Source organism: Lissotriton vulgaris, chromosome 6, assembly GCF_964263255.1.
Source record: "Lissotriton vulgaris chromosome 6, aLisVul1.2, whole genome shotgun sequence".
Taxonomy (NCBI): Eukaryota; Metazoa; Chordata; class Amphibia; order Caudata; family Salamandridae; genus Lissotriton; species Lissotriton vulgaris.
Window position 1 is genome coordinate 1,826,415,303 of NC_141694.1, and position 16,923 is coordinate 1,826,432,225.

Below are 16,923 nucleotides of genomic sequence, written 5' to 3' on the forward strand. Positions count from 1 at the left end.
ACACCAAAATTATTAGGCATAGAATTTTCAAAAATCCCATAGAGAAAAAATCCTAACTATATATACCTACTGGCGACTGCCAGTAGGTAATATATATCTAAACATATATATATATATATATATATATATATACGCATATATGATTTTATTAATCTCTGCCAACTTCTTTTATGGTTTTCCTTCTGTCTGAAGGACAAATGTGTAGCGATTGTGGTGCCCGGGGGTCGAGGAATGATTCTACTATCGAGATCTAGGAGATGGTATGCCTGCGGGGATGTGTGTAGAAGGAGTCGAGCGAACCACAGTGACCAGCATCCCAAGGGGCAAGCAGGAAGTGCCACGAGACCAAAGGCATATTAGCACCTCCCATCTGCTAGGACGGTGCTTGTCAATGTGATTCCCAAGTCGATCGGAGTGGCGGATGGTGTTCCCCGCCGGATCCCAGCGAGAAGAAAGAAGTTTCCTGGCGAAAAACCCGTGATTCCCCCTGCGCTTGGCTGATGACTGAGCTCTGTGGCTAAGTACTCTTGTAACGAAAGTGGGCTCACTTTCGTTTTCTTCCTTCGTGTTTATTCGTCTCTAGTTAGTTAGCTTAGGGAGGTTCTGGGACATAACTTTTGTTTTGTACTTTATGATCAGTGAGCGTTCTGCTGGAAGACGCGCTGCGCTGATAATCTGTGCTTGATCTCCCCAAGAGAAGGATTCTGGGAGATGTAGTCCCAAGTTGTTTTTGTTTTTGATTCAAGGACAATATTGCCATTGAGAGACAGAGACCTTTTTCCTGTGGAGTTTGTTTAGCTGTTTCTTGTCTTCACTTTGTGGCAAAACTCTGAAGGCGGTTTGTGCTTTTAAACAAACCGCGACAATTTCCTTTCTTTGCGATTACTGCCTGCTGCAGTCCTGAACACTTGGCAGAACTCTTATTGATCAAGCAGGATTGCTTGGGGGCTTTTCTTACAAGGCCTGGGTTGTGCATGATTCTGGTAAGTGAGGTGCCTAGGTATTGTTTAGGATGCGACCCGAGACACCTGAACTATAGTATTAATGGTGTTCATTACTTTCCCTAATTAGATGGGCCCTTCCATGCTGTCTTCCGCATCTTGGTGACCAGACTCCCGGGGGAACCCAAAGAATCATCGCTACCCATTTATTATTTTTTCCACTTCCCCTTTCCCGGCTAGGTACGAGGGCACACAGTGTGTTTTGTTTCCACTGTGGGTTTCGTGGTTGGCTGGGGGAAGAGAGCTTAGCATCCGAAGTCGTTTCTGCCGGACACCCTGTATAAGGTTAGTGGCGTGTGTAAGCCTGCGCTGCTGCCTGTCCCTGACAGATTGACAAGCCCAAGTTTACACACCGGCCCGAACGATGAATGTTGAGGCTGTCTTGACTTCCCTGGTGGAAGGCATGGCCGCTTTGCAACAGGAAGTAGCCACTTCTAGAGCCGAAAACCAGACCCTGTACAAAGAAGTTGGTACCTTAAGAAGGGAAGTCGCAGGACTAGTCCAAAAAGGAGCGGGAGGTAGTCCTTATATTAAACCAGCTACATTACCTCCCCCTGGTGCAAAAAAATCTGTGGAAGCAGAAGGGGGTGGGTTCTCTGTACCCCCTCAATTAGCCACCTCTAGTGCCTCATCGGCTGAAGCTGCTCATACTGTACATGTGGTACAGACCGTAGGCATTCCGTTAGCTTCCCCTGAACGTTTTTACGGGGACCCCCGTAAATTTGAAACATTCTTGAATCAGTGCAGGTTACATTTTTTATGTAAACCCGGGGTTTTCCAAGATGATTCGGCGAAGACCGCATTTATGATGTCTTATATGGGGGGTAATGCTGCCAGTTGGAATATCCCATTGCTGGAGAAGAATGACCCAGTGTTGCACGATTTTTCTGCTTTTTGTGTTGAGTTGCGCAAGCTTTTTGATCGTAAATCCCATATGCTGACCTTGGATAGAGAACTACTCACCATACGTCAAGGTTCTCAGGACTTATTGTCTTATATCACATCATTCAACCGGTTGGTGGTAGAGACTGATTGGCCCTCTGCAAAACGCATCTCATTGTTTTATCAAGGCCTTCGTGGAGAACTAAAGGACGTCCTTGCACAGGTGGTACAGTTGCCCGATACCTGTGAAGAGTTCATCGATTTAACAGTACAATTGGATCACCGGCTCCTAGAGAGAAGAGGGGATAGATCAAGAGGAGACTCTCGCCCTTTCTACCCTCGCTTTAGGGGTCCTACGGAAGACCGTGCTAAACCCTCCGAAGGCCCTGAACCCATGCAGATCGGTGGTATCCGTGGTCCACTGACACTGGAAGAGAAGGAGAAAAGACGTCGTTTGAAGCAATGTCTTTATTGCGGAAAAGGGGGCCACTTCATAAAGGACTGTAGAGCCAGGAATACGCTCCCAGCCAGAAACCCCGTTTCAAAGGTGCAAGCCCTAGTAGAGTCCGATCAACCGACGGAAAACTGAAGAACCCAAACCAGGAAGAGGTCTCTGTCTTGGGTTGTTTGCCGCAAATGATCTCCCCCTGTCTTGCGAATACCTTGCATCCTGCAGTGGCGCATATGAACCTCCAAATCATCCTCTGGGTCACCCCTCAGAAATCGTTGAATATTGACGCCTTAGTGGATTCAGGGGCCACCGGAAACTACATTGATCAGGAATACGCCCTGAAAATAGGGATTGCTTGTGAGAAAAAAGAAAAACCGGAGTTGGTGAAAGCTGTGGATGGTACGGTCTTATCATCGGGTCCTGTGGCCTATCACACCTGTCCTATGCTCATGCAAACTGGAAAAGATCATCAGGAGTATATCCAGTTTGATCTCATTGATGCACCCCAATTCCAGCTCATCTTGGGGATGCCCTGGTTAACTCTCCATGATCCAAAGGTATGTTGGGCAGCGCGCACTATCACCTTGTCGTCTGCATACTGTCAGGAGCATTGTACTCAGGTTTCTGCTGTTCCCTGCATTCCAGAACTCTCGTCTTCTCTCTGTCTGGCGGCTTCATGCTCCCCAGAAAAATACTGTTGTGCCACCATACTTCCCTCGGAGTATCAGGCGTTCTCCCCTGTGTTTGATAAACAACAGGCTACTCATTTGCCTCCACACAGGGCATACGACTGCAGAATCGATCTCATACCAGGAGCCGATATTCCCTGTAGCAGGGTCTATGCCATGACCGAGAAAGAGACAGAATATTTGAAAACGTACATAGAAGAGAACCTCGCATCGGGATTCATCAGGCATTCTACATCTCCTGCCTCATCCCCTATGTTTTTCATTCCGAAGAAGGACTGCGCAGAACTAAGACCCTGTATTGACTATAGAGCCATTAACCGAGTGACCATCAAAAACCGGTACCCTCTCCCCTTAATACCGGTGCTCATGGACCAGCTCAAAGGAGCCAAATACTTCACTAAACTCGATCTTCGTGGAGCATATCATTTGGTGCGTGTCAAAAGAGGGGATGAGTGGAAGACGGCGTTTCGAACGAAGCTGGGCCTGTTCGAATACAGGGTAATGCCCTTTGGGTTATGCAACGCCCCCGCTGCATTTCAGTTTTTTATGGATGAGGTTCTGCGGGGATGCCTGGAAACCTACTGCATCGTGTACATCGACGACATCCTGGTGTATTCCTCCACTCTTTCGGAACATGTCGGACATGTGAAGTCCGTGCTGGACCGTTTACAACGAAACTCTCTATACGCCAAGTTGGAGAAATGCTTATTCCACGTCCAGGAAGTGTCTTTCCTTGGGTACGTCATTAACGAGAAGGGTTTTCAAATGGATTCGAACAAAGTGGAAGCGATACTCACATGGACTACACCGAAGACTGTGAAAGCTGTGCAAAGCTTTCTCGGCTTTGCAAACTACTATCGTAGGTTTATCAAGGATTTCTCCAAAATCATTCATCCAATTTCTTGTTTGTTACGGAAAAATATGCCTTTTGTATGGAGTAAAGAGGCTGATACATCATTTCAATACCTGAAGAAGCAGTTTACTCAAGCTCCCATTCTTCGTCACCCTGACCCGCAATTGCCATTCATATTAGAGACCGACGCTTCACAATATGCTGTGGGAGGAGTGCTTTCCCAAAGACACCCTAGTACAGGCGAAGTGCATCCTGTTGCCTTCTTCTCCAAGAAGCTCACGCCCTGCGAGGTGAATTATGCCATAACGGATAAGGAACTCTTGGCCATCAAAAGGGCATGTGAGGAATGGCGTCACTATCTACTAGGAGCGGTCCATACTGTGGAGATCTACACGGATCACCGAAATTTGTTATTCTTGAAGACAGCGAAGGCCCTCACTCCCCGACAATTACGGTGGTCTCTTTTCTTTTCCGACTACGATTTCATAATCAAATACAAACCTGGAACCCAAAATGGGAAGGCAGACGCTCTATCACGTTTGGAGGATGGCGAACAGAGAAAGACCGAAGAGGTAGAAACACCTTTGATCCTTCAGGAGACAACTGCCAGTGTAGGGGCTGTAGGTCTCCTGTCATCAGACAACTTTCTTGAAGACGTGAAAATAGCCCTTGCAGATATGAACATACCTGAGTGGATACAAGAAGATCCGGAACATCGCACTATAAAGGATGATCTAGCCTATCAGGATACTGCGTTATTCATTCCCACTGAAGCCCTACGGCAACAAGTATTGATTTGGTCTCATGATTCGGTCCTGGGAGGTCATATGGGAATGTACAAAACTATTGCCATCGTGGAACGTTCCTTCTGGTGGCCCCAGCTAAGAGAAGAAGTCCGGTCTTATGTGAGGAATTGTGCCATCTGTACGCAAGGAAAATCTGTGCATGCTCGCCCGGTGGGTCTACTGAGACCTTTGCCCATACCTCCACAACCTTGGCATACTCTCGCCATGGATTTTATCGTTGAGATGCCCCCGTGTAATGGAATGACAGTGATATTGGTTGTCGTCGATCACTTGACGAAAATGGGCCATTTCATACCTCTGAAGGAGGTACCCACGTCAGTGGAATTGGCAGAAGTGTTCCTTCAACATATCGTCAGGGCTCATGGTCTTCCTTGTGTATTGATCACCGACAGGGGTTCTCAGTTCACTTCCCGGTTCTGGAAGGCGTTATGTACAACCTTGAACATTGATGCCCGTCTATCCTCCAGCTACCACCCGCAGACGGATGGCAAGACGGAACGCCTGAACCAAACCTTGGAGCAATATCTTCGTTGTTTCTCGTTGCGGAATGATATGGAATGGACTGTGTTACTCTGGATGGCCGAATTCGCATATAATAATGCTGTGCACTCAACACTGGGTTGTTCATTATTTTTTTGCCTCCATGGGTATCATCCGAACATACTCCCCTTTGAGTGGCCTGTCTATTCCCCTGTTCCTAGCATCCACGAACACCACGCACATCTGAGAGCGGTGTTGTTGGATGCGCGTAACAGCCTGGCCGATGCCCAGTCCACGCAGAAACACTTCGCAGATAGGAAAAGGAGGGCTGAACCATCGTATGGAGTGGGTGACAAGGTGTGGCTCTCCACCAAGAATCTCCACATTAAGGGGCATACTAAATTGACACCTAAATATGTAGGTCCCTACAGTATAGTGGAAGTGATTAACCCTGTTGCTGTGAAACTGCTGCTCCCGGTGGGTTGGAAGATCCATCCTGTGTTCCACGTTTTCCTCCTAGTTCCTTGCCCTCCCACGATGAGAGTCCCGGTAGCTCCGCTCCCGATTGATGTGGATGGTCAGGAGGAGTTTGAGGTGCAGGCCATTCTAGATTCCCGTATGGTGCGGGGCAGAATCCAGTACTTGGTGGAGTGGAAAGGGTTTGGCCCTGAGGACCGATCTTGGGAACCTCTGAGGAATCTGCACTGTCCAGAGCTAGTTGACCGGTTCCATGCCCTGCATCCGGGTAAGCCGGGTCGACCGCCGAGTCGGCAGTCCTCGAGAGGGGGTTCTGTAGCGATTGTGGTGCCCAGGGGTCGAGGAATGATTCTACTATCGAGATCTAGGAGATGGTATGCCTGCGGGGATGTGTGTAGAAGGAGTCGAGCGAACTACAGTGACCAGCATCCCAAGGGGCAAGCAGGAAGTGCCACGAGACCAAAGGCATATTAGCACCTCCCATCTGCTAGGACGGTGCTTGTCAATGTGATTCCCAAGTCGATCGGAGTGGCGGATGGTGTTCCCCGCCGGATCCCAGCGAGAAGAAAGAAGTTTCCTGGCGAAAAACCCGTGATTCCCCCTGCGCTTGGCTGATGACTGAGCTCTGTGGCTAAGTACTCTTGTAACGAAAGTGGGCTCACTTTCGTTTTCTTCCTTCGTGTTTATTCGTCTCTAGTTAGTTAGCTTAGGGAGGTTCTGGGACATAACTTTTGTTTTGTACTTTATGATCAGTGAGCGTTCTGCTGGAAGACGCGCTGCGCTGATAATCTGTGCTTGATCTCCCCAAGAGAAGGATTCTGGGAGATGTAGTCCCAAGTTGTTTTTGTTTTTGATTCAAGGACAATATTGCCATTGAGAGACAGAGACCTTTTTCCTGTGGAGTTTGTTTAGCTGTTTCTTGTCTTCACTTCGTGGCAAAACTCTGAAGGCGGTTTGTGCTTTTAAACAAACCGCGACAATTTCCTTTCTTTGCGATTACTGCCTGCTGCAGTCCTGAACACTTGGCAGAACTCTTATTGATCAAGCAGGATTGCTTGGGGGCTTTTCTTACAAGGCCTGGGTTGTGCATGATTCTGGTAAGTGAGGTGCCTAGGTATTGTTTAGGATACGACCCGAGACACCTGAACTATAGTATTAATGGTGTTCATTACTTTTCCCTAATTAGATGGGCCCTTCCATGCTGTCTTCCGCATCTTGGTGACCAGACTCCCGGGGGAACCCAAAGAATCATCGCTACCCATTTATTATTTTTTCCACTTCCCCTTTCCCGGCTAGGTACGAGGGCACACAGTGTGTTTTGTTTCCACTGTGGGTTTCGTGGTTGGCTGGGGGAAGAGAGCTTAGCATCCGAAGTCGTTTCTGCCGGACACCCTGTATAAGGTTAGTGGCGTGTGTAAGCCTGCGCTGCTGCCTGTCCCTGACAGATTGACAAGCCCAAGTTTACACACCGGCCCGAACGATGAATGTTGAGGCTGTCTTGACTTCCCTGGTGGAAGGCATGGCCGCTTTGCAACAGGAAGTAGCCACTTCTAGAGCCGAAAACCAGACCCTGTACAAAGAAGTTGGTACCTTAAGAAGGGAAGTCGCAGGACTAGTCCAAAAAGGAGCGGGAGGTAGTCCTTATATTAAACCAGCTACATTACCTCCCCCTGGTGCAAAAAAATCTGTGGAAGCAGAAGGGGGTGGGTTCTCTGTACCCCCTCAATTAGCCACCTCTAGTGCCTCATCGGCTGAAGCTGCTCATACTGTACATGTGGTACAGACCGTAGGCATTCCGTTAGCTTCCCCTGAACGTTTTTACGGGGACCCCCGTAAATTTGAAACATTCTTGAATCAGTGCAGGTTACATTTTTTATGTAAACCCGGGGTTTTCCAAGATGATTCGGCGAAGACCGCATTTATGATGTCTTATATGGGGGGTAATGCTGCCAGTTGGAATATCCCATTGCTGGAGAAGAATGACCCAGTGTTGCACGATTTTTCTGCTTTTTGTGTTGAGTTGCGCAAGCTTTTTGATCGTAAATCCCATATGCTGACCTTGGATAGAGAACTACTCACCATACGTCAAGGTTCTCAGGACTTATTGTCTTATATCACATCATTCAACCGGTTGGTGGTAGAGACTGATTGGCCCTCTGCAAAACGCATCTCATTGTTTTATCAAGGCCTTCGTGGAGAACTAAAGGACGTCCTTGCACAGGTGGTACAGTTGCCCGATACCTGTGAAGAGTTCATCGATTTAACAGTACAATTGGATCACCGGCTCCTAGAGAGAAGAGGGGATAGATCAAGAGGAGACTCTCGCCCTTTCTACCCTCGCTTTAGGGGTCCTACGGAAGACCGTGCTAAACCCTCCGAAGGCCCTGAACCCATGCAGATCGGTGGTATCCGTGGTCCACTGACACTGGAAGAGAAGGAGAAAAGACGTCGTTTGAAGCAATGTCTTTATTGCGGAAAAGGGGGCCACTTCATAAAGGACTGTAGAGCCAGGAATACGCTCCCAGCCAGAAACCCCGTTTCAAAGGTGCAAGCCCTAGTAGAGTCCGATCAACCGACGGAAAACTGAAGAACCCAAACCAGGAAGAGGTCTCTGTCTTGGGTTGTTTGCCGCAAATGATCTCCCCCTGTCTTGCGAATACCTTGCATCCTGCAGTGGCGCATATGAACCTCCAAATCATCCTCTGGGTCACCCCTCAGAAATCGTTGAATATTGACGCCTTAGTGGATTCAGGGGCCACCGGAAACTACATTGATCAGGAATACGCCCTGAAAATAGGGATTGCTTGTGAGAAAAAAGAAAAACCGGAGTTGGTGAAAGCTGTGGATGGTACGGTCTTATCATCGGGTCCTGTGGCCTATCACACCTGTCCTATGCTCATGCAAACTGGAAAAGATCATCAGGAGTATATCCAGTTTGATCTCATTGATGCACCCCAATTCCAGCTCATCTTGGGGATGCCCTGGTTAACTCTCCATGATCCAAAGGTATGTTGGGCAGCGCGCACTATCACCTTGTCGTCTGCATACTGTCAGGAGCATTGTACTCAGGTTTCTGCTGTTCCCTGCATTCCAGAACTCTCGTCTTCTCTCTGTCTGGCGGCTTCATGCTCCCCAGAAAAATACTGTTGTGCCACCATACTTCCCTCGGAGTATCAGGCGTTCTCCCCTGTGTTTGATAAACAACAGGCTACTCATTTGCCTCCACACAGGGCATACGACTGCAGAATCGATCTCATACCAGGAGCCGATATTCCCTGTAGCAGGGTCTATGCCATGACCGAGAAAGAGACAGAATATTTGAAAACGTACATAGAAGAGAACCTCGCATCGGGATTCATCAGGCATTCTACATCTCCTGCCTCATCCCCTATGTTTTTCATTCCGAAGAAGGACTGCGCAGAACTAAGACCCTGTATTGACTATAGAGCCATTAACCGAGTGACCATCAAAAACCGGTACCCTCTCCCCTTAATACCGGTGCTCATGGACCAGCTCAAAGGAGCCAAATACTTCACTAAACTCGATCTTCGTGGAGCATATCATTTGGTGCGTGTCAAAAGAGGGGATGAGTGGAAGACGGCGTTTCGAACGAAGCTGGGCCTGTTCGAATACAGGGTAATGCCCTTTGGGTTATGCAACGCCCCCGCTGCATTTCAGTTTTTTATGGATGAGGTTCTGCGGGGATGCCTGGAAACCTACTGCATCGTGTACATCGACGACATCCTGGTGTATTCCTCCACTCTTTCGGAACATGTCGGACATGTGAAGTCCGTGCTGGACCGTTTACAACGAAACTCTCTATACGCCAAGTTGGAGAAATGCTTATTCCACGTCCAGGAAGTGTCTTTCCTTGGGTACGTCATTAACGAGAAGGGTTTTCAAATGGATTCGAACAAAGTGGAAGCGATACTCACATGGACTACACCGAAGACTGTGAAAGCTGTGCAAAGCTTTCTCGGCTTTGCAAACTACTATCGTAGGTTTATCAAGGATTTCTCCAAAATCATTCATCCAATTTCTTGTTTGTTACGGAAAAATATGCCTTTTGTATGGAGTAAAGAGGCTGATACATCATTTCAATACCTGAAGAAGCAGTTTACTCAAGCTCCCATTCTTCGTCACCCTGACCCGCAATTGCCATTCATATTAGAGACCGACGCTTCACAATATGCTGTGGGAGGAGTGCTTTCCCAAAGACACCCTAGTACAGGCGAAGTGCATCCTGTTGCCTTCTTCTCCAAGAAGCTCACGCCCTGCGAGGTGAATTATGCCATAACGGATAAGGAACTCTTGGCCATCAAAAGGGCATGTGAGGAATGGCGTCACTATCTACTAGGAGCGGTCCATACTGTGGAGATCTACACGGATCACCGAAATTTGTTATTCTTGAAGACAGCGAAGGCCCTCACTCCCCGACAATTACGGTGGTCTCTTTTCTTTTCCGACTACGATTTCATAATCAAATACAAACCTGGAACCCAAAATGGGAAGGCAGACGCTCTATCACGTTTGGAGGATGGCGAACAGAGAAAGACCGAAGAGGTAGAAACACCTTTGATCCTTCAGGAGACAACTGCCAGTGTAGGGGCTGTAGGTCTCCTGTCATCAGACAACTTTCTTGAAGACGTGAAAATAGCCCTTGCAGATATGAACATACCTGAGTGGATACAAGAAGATCCGGAACATCGCACTATAAAGGATGATCTAGCCTATCAGGATACTGCGTTATTCATTCCCACTGAAGCCCTACGGCAACAAGTATTGATTTGGTCTCATGATTCGGTCCTGGGAGGTCATATGGGAATGTACAAAACTATTGCCATCGTGGAACGTTCCTTCTGGTGGCCCCAGCTAAGAGAAGAAGTCCGGTCTTATGTGAGGAATTGTGCCATCTGTACGCAAGGAAAATCTGTGCATGCTCGCCCGGTGGGTCTACTGAGACCTTTGCCCATACCTCCACAACCTTGGCATACTCTCGCCATGGATTTTATCGTTGAGATGCCCCCGTGTAATGGAATGACAGTGATATTGGTTGTCGTCGATCACTTGACGAAAATGGGCCATTTCATACCTCTGAAGGAGGTACCCACGTCAGTGGAATTGGCAGAAGTGTTCCTTCAACATATCGTCAGGGCTCATGGTCTTCCTTGTGTATTGATCACCGACAGGGGTTCTCAGTTCACTTCCCGGTTCTGGAAGGCGTTATGTACAACCTTGAACATTGATGCCCGTCTATCCTCCAGCTACCACCCGCAGACGGATGGCAAGACGGAACGCCTGAACCAAACCTTGGAGCAATATCTTCGTTGTTTCTCGTTGCGGAATGATATGGAATGGACTGTGTTACTCTGGATGGCCGAATTCGCATATAATAATGCTGTGCACTCAACACTGGGTTGTTCATTATTTTTTTGCCTCCATGGGTATCATCCGAACATACTCCCCTTTGAGTGGCCTGTCTATTCCCCTGTTCCTAGCATCCACGAACACCACGCACATCTGAGAGCGGTGTTGTTGGATGCGCGTAACAGCCTGGCCGATGCCCAGTCCACGCAGAAACACTTCGCAGATAGGAAAAGGAGGGCTGAACCATCGTATGGAGTGGGTGACAAGGTGTGGCTCTCCACCAAGAATCTCCACATTAAGGGGCATACTAAATTGACACCTAAATATGTAGGTCCCTACAGTATAGTGGAAGTGATTAACCCTGTTGCTGTGAAACTGCTGCTCCCGGTGGGTTGGAAGATCCATCCTGTGTTCCACGTTTTCCTCCTAGTTCCTTGCCCTCCCACGATGAGAGTCCCGGTAGCTCCGCTCCCGATTGATGTGGATGGTCAGGAGGAGTTTGAGGTGCAGGCCATTCTAGATTCCCGTATGGTGCGGGGCAGAATCCAGTACTTGGTGGAGTGGAAAGGGTTTGGCCCTGAGGACCGATCTTGGGAACCTCTGAGGAATCTGCACTGTCCAGAGCTAGTTGACCGGTTCCATGCCCTGCATCCGGGTAAGCCGGGTCGACCGCCGAGTCGGCAGTCCTCGAGAGGGGGTTCTGTAGCGATTGTGGTGCCCAGGGGTCGAGGAATGATTCTACTATCGAGATCTAGGAGATGGTATGCCTGCGGGGATGTGTGTAGAAGGAGTCGAGCGAACTACAGTGACCAGCATCCCAAGGGGCAAGCAGGAAGTGCCACGAGACCAAAGGCATATTAGCACCTCCCATCTGCTAGGACGGTGCTTGTCAATGTGATTCCCAAGTCGATCGGAGTGGCGGATGGTGTTCCCCGCCGGATCCCAGCGAGAAGAAAGAAGTTTCCTGGCGAAAAACCCGTGATTCCCCCTGCGCTTGGCTGATGACTGAGCTCTGTGGCTAAGTACTCTTGTAACGAAAGTGGGCTCACTTTCGTTTTCTTCCTTCGTGTTTATTCGTCTCTAGTTAGTTAGCTTAGGGAGGTTCTGGGACATAACTTTTGTTTTGTACTTTATGATCAGTGAGCGTTCTGCTGGAAGACGCGCTGCGCTGATAATCTGTGCTTGATCTCCCCAAGAGAAGGATTCTGGGAGATGTAGTCCCAAGTTGTTTTTGTTTTTGATTCAAGGACAATATTGCCATTGAGAGACAGAGACCTTTTTCCTGTGGAGTTTGTTTAGCTGTTTCTTGTCTTCACTTCGTGGCAAAACTCTGAAGGCGGTTTGTGCTTTTAAACAAACCGCGACAATTTCCTTTCTTTGCGATTACTGCCTGCTGCAGTCCTGAACACTTGGCAGAACTCTTATTGATCAAGCAGGATTGCTTGGGGGCTTTTCTTACAAGGCCTGGGTTGTGCATGATTCTGGTAAGTGAGGTGCCTAGGTATTGTTTAGGATACGACCCGAGACACCTGAACTATAGTATTAATGGTGTTCATTACTTTTCCCTAATTAGATGGGCCCTTCCATGCTGTCTTCCGCATCTTGGTGACCAGACTCCCGGGGGAACCCAAAGAATCATCGCTACCCATTTATTATTTTATCCACTTCCCCTTTCCCGGCTAGGTACGAGGGCACACAGTGTGTTTTGTTTCCACTGTGGGTTTCGTGGTTGGCTGGGGGAAGAGAGCTTAGCATCCGAAGTCGTTTCTGCCGGACACCCTGTATAAGGTTAGTGGCGTGTGTAAGCCTGCGCTGCTGCCTGTCCCTGACAAAATGAAATCTTAATAAACTAACTGGGCAGGACTTCTTGAGTCGGTACAATATGTTCTATATTCCATGGCTGAAATACATCAGCATTTTTCTCTAGAGTGACAGCGTAGCGAGAGGCTTCTGCTATGACTGAGCACTCGATGCTCCAATTTATCTTGGTAAAATGAGTACGTGGAATGGAACCATATTTGAACTTGGCCATGTCTAGTTATCACAGGTTGCTGACCTATTTTAGGTTAAATTTGTTCCATCATTTGATGTTTTTCAAGGGGGTTTGGATAAAGGGATCAGAACTAAAATCATGTTCCTATGACCACATCTCCATCCGTGATACCCTGCATATTGTGATGATCTGTACCAGATTACCATACACCATCAATATATTCACCTGCTGCCTTTACCTATGAACTTTAGACAGGTGAGACATGCATGTTTGTTTTTACAACTTTTACCCACACATAATGTCTGTTTTTTTGTCAAGTTATTAATCTGGGATATTACTCTGGCAATGAGCATGTTCATCTTGATTTATATTTTTGCTTTGAGTGTTCTTTTGAGTCTTAAGTTTATCCTAAGATATGATTTTGCCTATGCAGTTTATTTTTTTTTGGTACATTTTTTTTTATTCATTATCATCAAACATAAAACATTTCATTATTCACATTGTTTCCGCCAATTTATAGATCACAATCTTGTATATGTGTAAAAAAGGATACATACAATTTATCTCTTCATAATAAAACGACATACTAAGCAAATTATCCATTTGCTATTAGGCTACAGAAAAGAAGAGAGAGAGAAGAGAGGGAGAATTATAGTCTTCTTCTAATCATTTTCTAGCCTTTGTTTCCAATCAGTTATAGGAGCCCATATCCTTTTCCCCAGTTGCTTTGTCTTCCTCCCCTTTTTATCATACATCGCTTTTTCTAATACATATATCGCTAACAACCGTGATAACCATTGTTGGAATGTTGGCGGATTTTGATCTTTCCACATTGTTGCGACACATAACCAGCTTAGAGTCATTGCTAAGTATACAAATTCATATTCAGGTATTTCTACATCGTCCCTGGTAACCCCTAGAACCATAACTTCGTTTGTTATACTGATTGTAATTCCTAATTCTCTATCAAGAAATTTCTCTATTGAGTTTTTAAATAAGTCCAGGGCTGGACATGCCGCAAACATATGTATAGTGTCTGCCTGCGATGCTTGGCATCTAGGGCAGACAACCCCCGTTGTTCCGCCCCATTGAGCGATTCTGTGTGGTGTATAATAGAGCTCAAACAGGGTCTTGTATTGCTGAGCTTGTAAATTGGTTACTCTTAGCACTGAATTTAATAGCTGAACTGATTGTTCTACCTCGTTGCCGGATAAGTTTAACTTATTATTCCATTTTAGTACGGCCCTTCCGCAATCATCATCCTTAAACTGACTCAATTCCCCGTAGATCTGGGATATCGAACAGCCCTTCTTATCTCTTAAAAATTCCATGATTTCCTCTCTCTTGTAATTGATATCCCCTCCCTGTTTTTTTTCAATACTGATCTAATTTGTAAGTACTTGAAAAAGTCTCTGCGATCTAAGTTATGTAGCCGCTGTAGATGCTCAAATGTCATAAGGCCTGTCGTATCTGTGAGGTCCCCTATGATTTTTACTCCCAATATGTCTGATTTTTTCATTACTTGGACATGAAATATCGCCGGTAAGAGTTGGTTCTTGAATAAAGGCGTATAATAATTAATTCTCCCCATTTTTATTTTCTTCCTAAGGGCGGACCAGATTGATATTGCTGGTCTGAGGGTCTTGAACTTGACTTTTTTGTAATAACTGGCTTTGTTAAATGTAAGGAGCCACTTGGTAGAGCCCTTGATTAGTAACTCATATGTGTCAGGGACACTTTCCCCCCCTCTCCATTGGTCCTCCATACTCCCGCCCACTAACCCTCTGATATACTGCAGGACAGTCGCCCAGTAGTAGGCCTTGAAGTCAGGAACCGCAAGGCCTCCTCGTTCCCTTGGTAGTGACAGGAATTTTAGTGCTCGCCGTGTTCTTCCCTTGGCCCAAATAAAGCGATTTGCAGCTCCCTCTATTTCACCAAACCAATTGTTATTACATTTCAGCGGAATGGTTCGGAACAGATATAGTATCTTAGGCAGAAATGTCATTTTTATTAAGTTGCAACGGCCAATTATTGTTAAGTGCAAATTGTTTAATCTGTCTAGATCCTTTTTGGCCTTTTTAATCAACGGTCCCAAGTTTATTTCGACTACCTTAGAGAGATATGAGGTTATCTTTATGCCAAGATAAACTGCAGAATCCGTTATTCTTTGATCTGCCATAGGTATCTTTTTAGTAATTACAATTTGAGTTTTACTTTGGTTTAATTTATAGCCCGACAACGCCCCATATAAGTTTGCTTCTCTTTCTATTTCCGATAGCGCCGTTGCCGGATCAGCAGATGTTACAGCTAGATCATCGGCATAGCCTAGGATTTTAGTTTCGAATCCATTCAACACGATTGGTATAATATTCTCGTTTAACTCTATCTTTCTTATAAAGGCATCTATATAAAAGGCAAAGAGCAGTGGGGAGCAGGGGCACCCTTGCCTAGTTCCTCGTCCAATGTTTATGGTCCCACTCCGATCTCCCATTATCCTAAGTCTTATCGTCGGATTTTTATATAAGGCACTTAGAGCCTTGATACAAACATCGCCAATATTTACTTTAGCTAATGCCACCAAGAGGAAACCCCACAAGACCCTATCAAATGCCATAGGGTCTTGTGAGGCTGCCGTCCCATCAAACAACGTGCACACTCTTCTAATGTGGTCTGCCGTGCCCCTGCCCGGGATGAACCCATGTTGTCTGGGGGATATAATTTTGCCTATGACTGAGCTTAATCTATTGGCTAAGATCTTAGAATAAACCTTCGTATCGCTGTTCATCAGGCTTATAGGCCTATAGGACCCAGGTTCAGTTGGAGGTTTATTTTTTTTCAGGAATACCACCATAGTGGCCTACCCCCAAGACTCTGGAGGTGCTGCTCCTTTCTGTATCGACCCCATAAGCTGATAGAGATCCTCTGCTAAGCTGGGCAAGAAAATGTTGTAAAATTCCAGCGGGATAAGATCGGGGCCCACAGCTTTTCCAGCAGGTAGATGTTTGATTGCTGTTTGTATTTCTTCTATCGTGAAGCCCATTTCCAACCCTGCTTTATCCACTGCTGTCAACTTCTCAACTTGTGCACTTTCTAAATAGCTTTCTATCTCCCCGCTATCAGTGTCATTGTCAGAGTTATATAAGTTCTGATAAAAATCTTGAAAGATTGAGCAAATCCCCTTTGGTGTTGTGGCTGAAAGCCCTCCCTCTGAGACAATTTGTGAGATTTCCCCTTTAGTAGCCGCCTGACGGGTTCTGAAAGCTAATATACGACCAATCTTTTCACTGTACTTGTATTGGTCCTGCTTCCATGCCATATATTTTCCTGCTGCTTTAACTGCGAGTGCCTCACCTACAAACTATGCAGTTTAAATATCGCTCCCCGTGAGGATGTTCATAAGTTAGATGTTAAGCCATGTTGGCTATATGAACTATTGCTCAGCGTTTGTAGAACAGTAAGGTTTCCATGCACATATCATATTTTTGTGGAGGCAGTGCTTGTAGCACCTCCTGAAAGTGGTGCAAGTTTCCTCTCAACTAGAACTGTAGACAGCAGTGTGGTGAAGGTATAACAGAGATACAAACTGTCCTGGCAACTGGAGGCATTCTCTCTGTAGATCTAGGGTCAAGGGAGGGGAGAAGATCTGTCAAAATGATCAAAAGTACCTGCGAATCTACAGAGGCAGGATGATGCTAGATTCCCAAAGCCCATTCACCAGTAGCGTCCCTAAGTAGAACTAGTAACGCCTACCAGCAAGGGGGAAAGGGGAGTGGGACAGAGAAGAAACTGCTTCAGGATGTGAGAACCCTCTGGAGTAGGAACCCTCGCTGGTGAACTTCTTTTATGTTGCCACCAGTAACGCTCCAGTAAGAGGATTTACCTAATGCACCAAGGGGATAGAATGCAATAAAGCAACTACACAAA

At 46.5% G+C, this 16,923-nt stretch overlaps 1 protein-coding gene across 1 annotated transcript in view; it reads left to right on the forward strand.

Annotated features, from left to right (window-relative positions):
• LOC147709567 (fucolectin-6-like) overlaps positions 1–16,923 on the forward strand; it is a 475,797-nt gene that overhangs the window by 266,709 nt on the left and 192,165 nt on the right. The gene's annotated exons all lie outside the window — the stretch shown is intronic.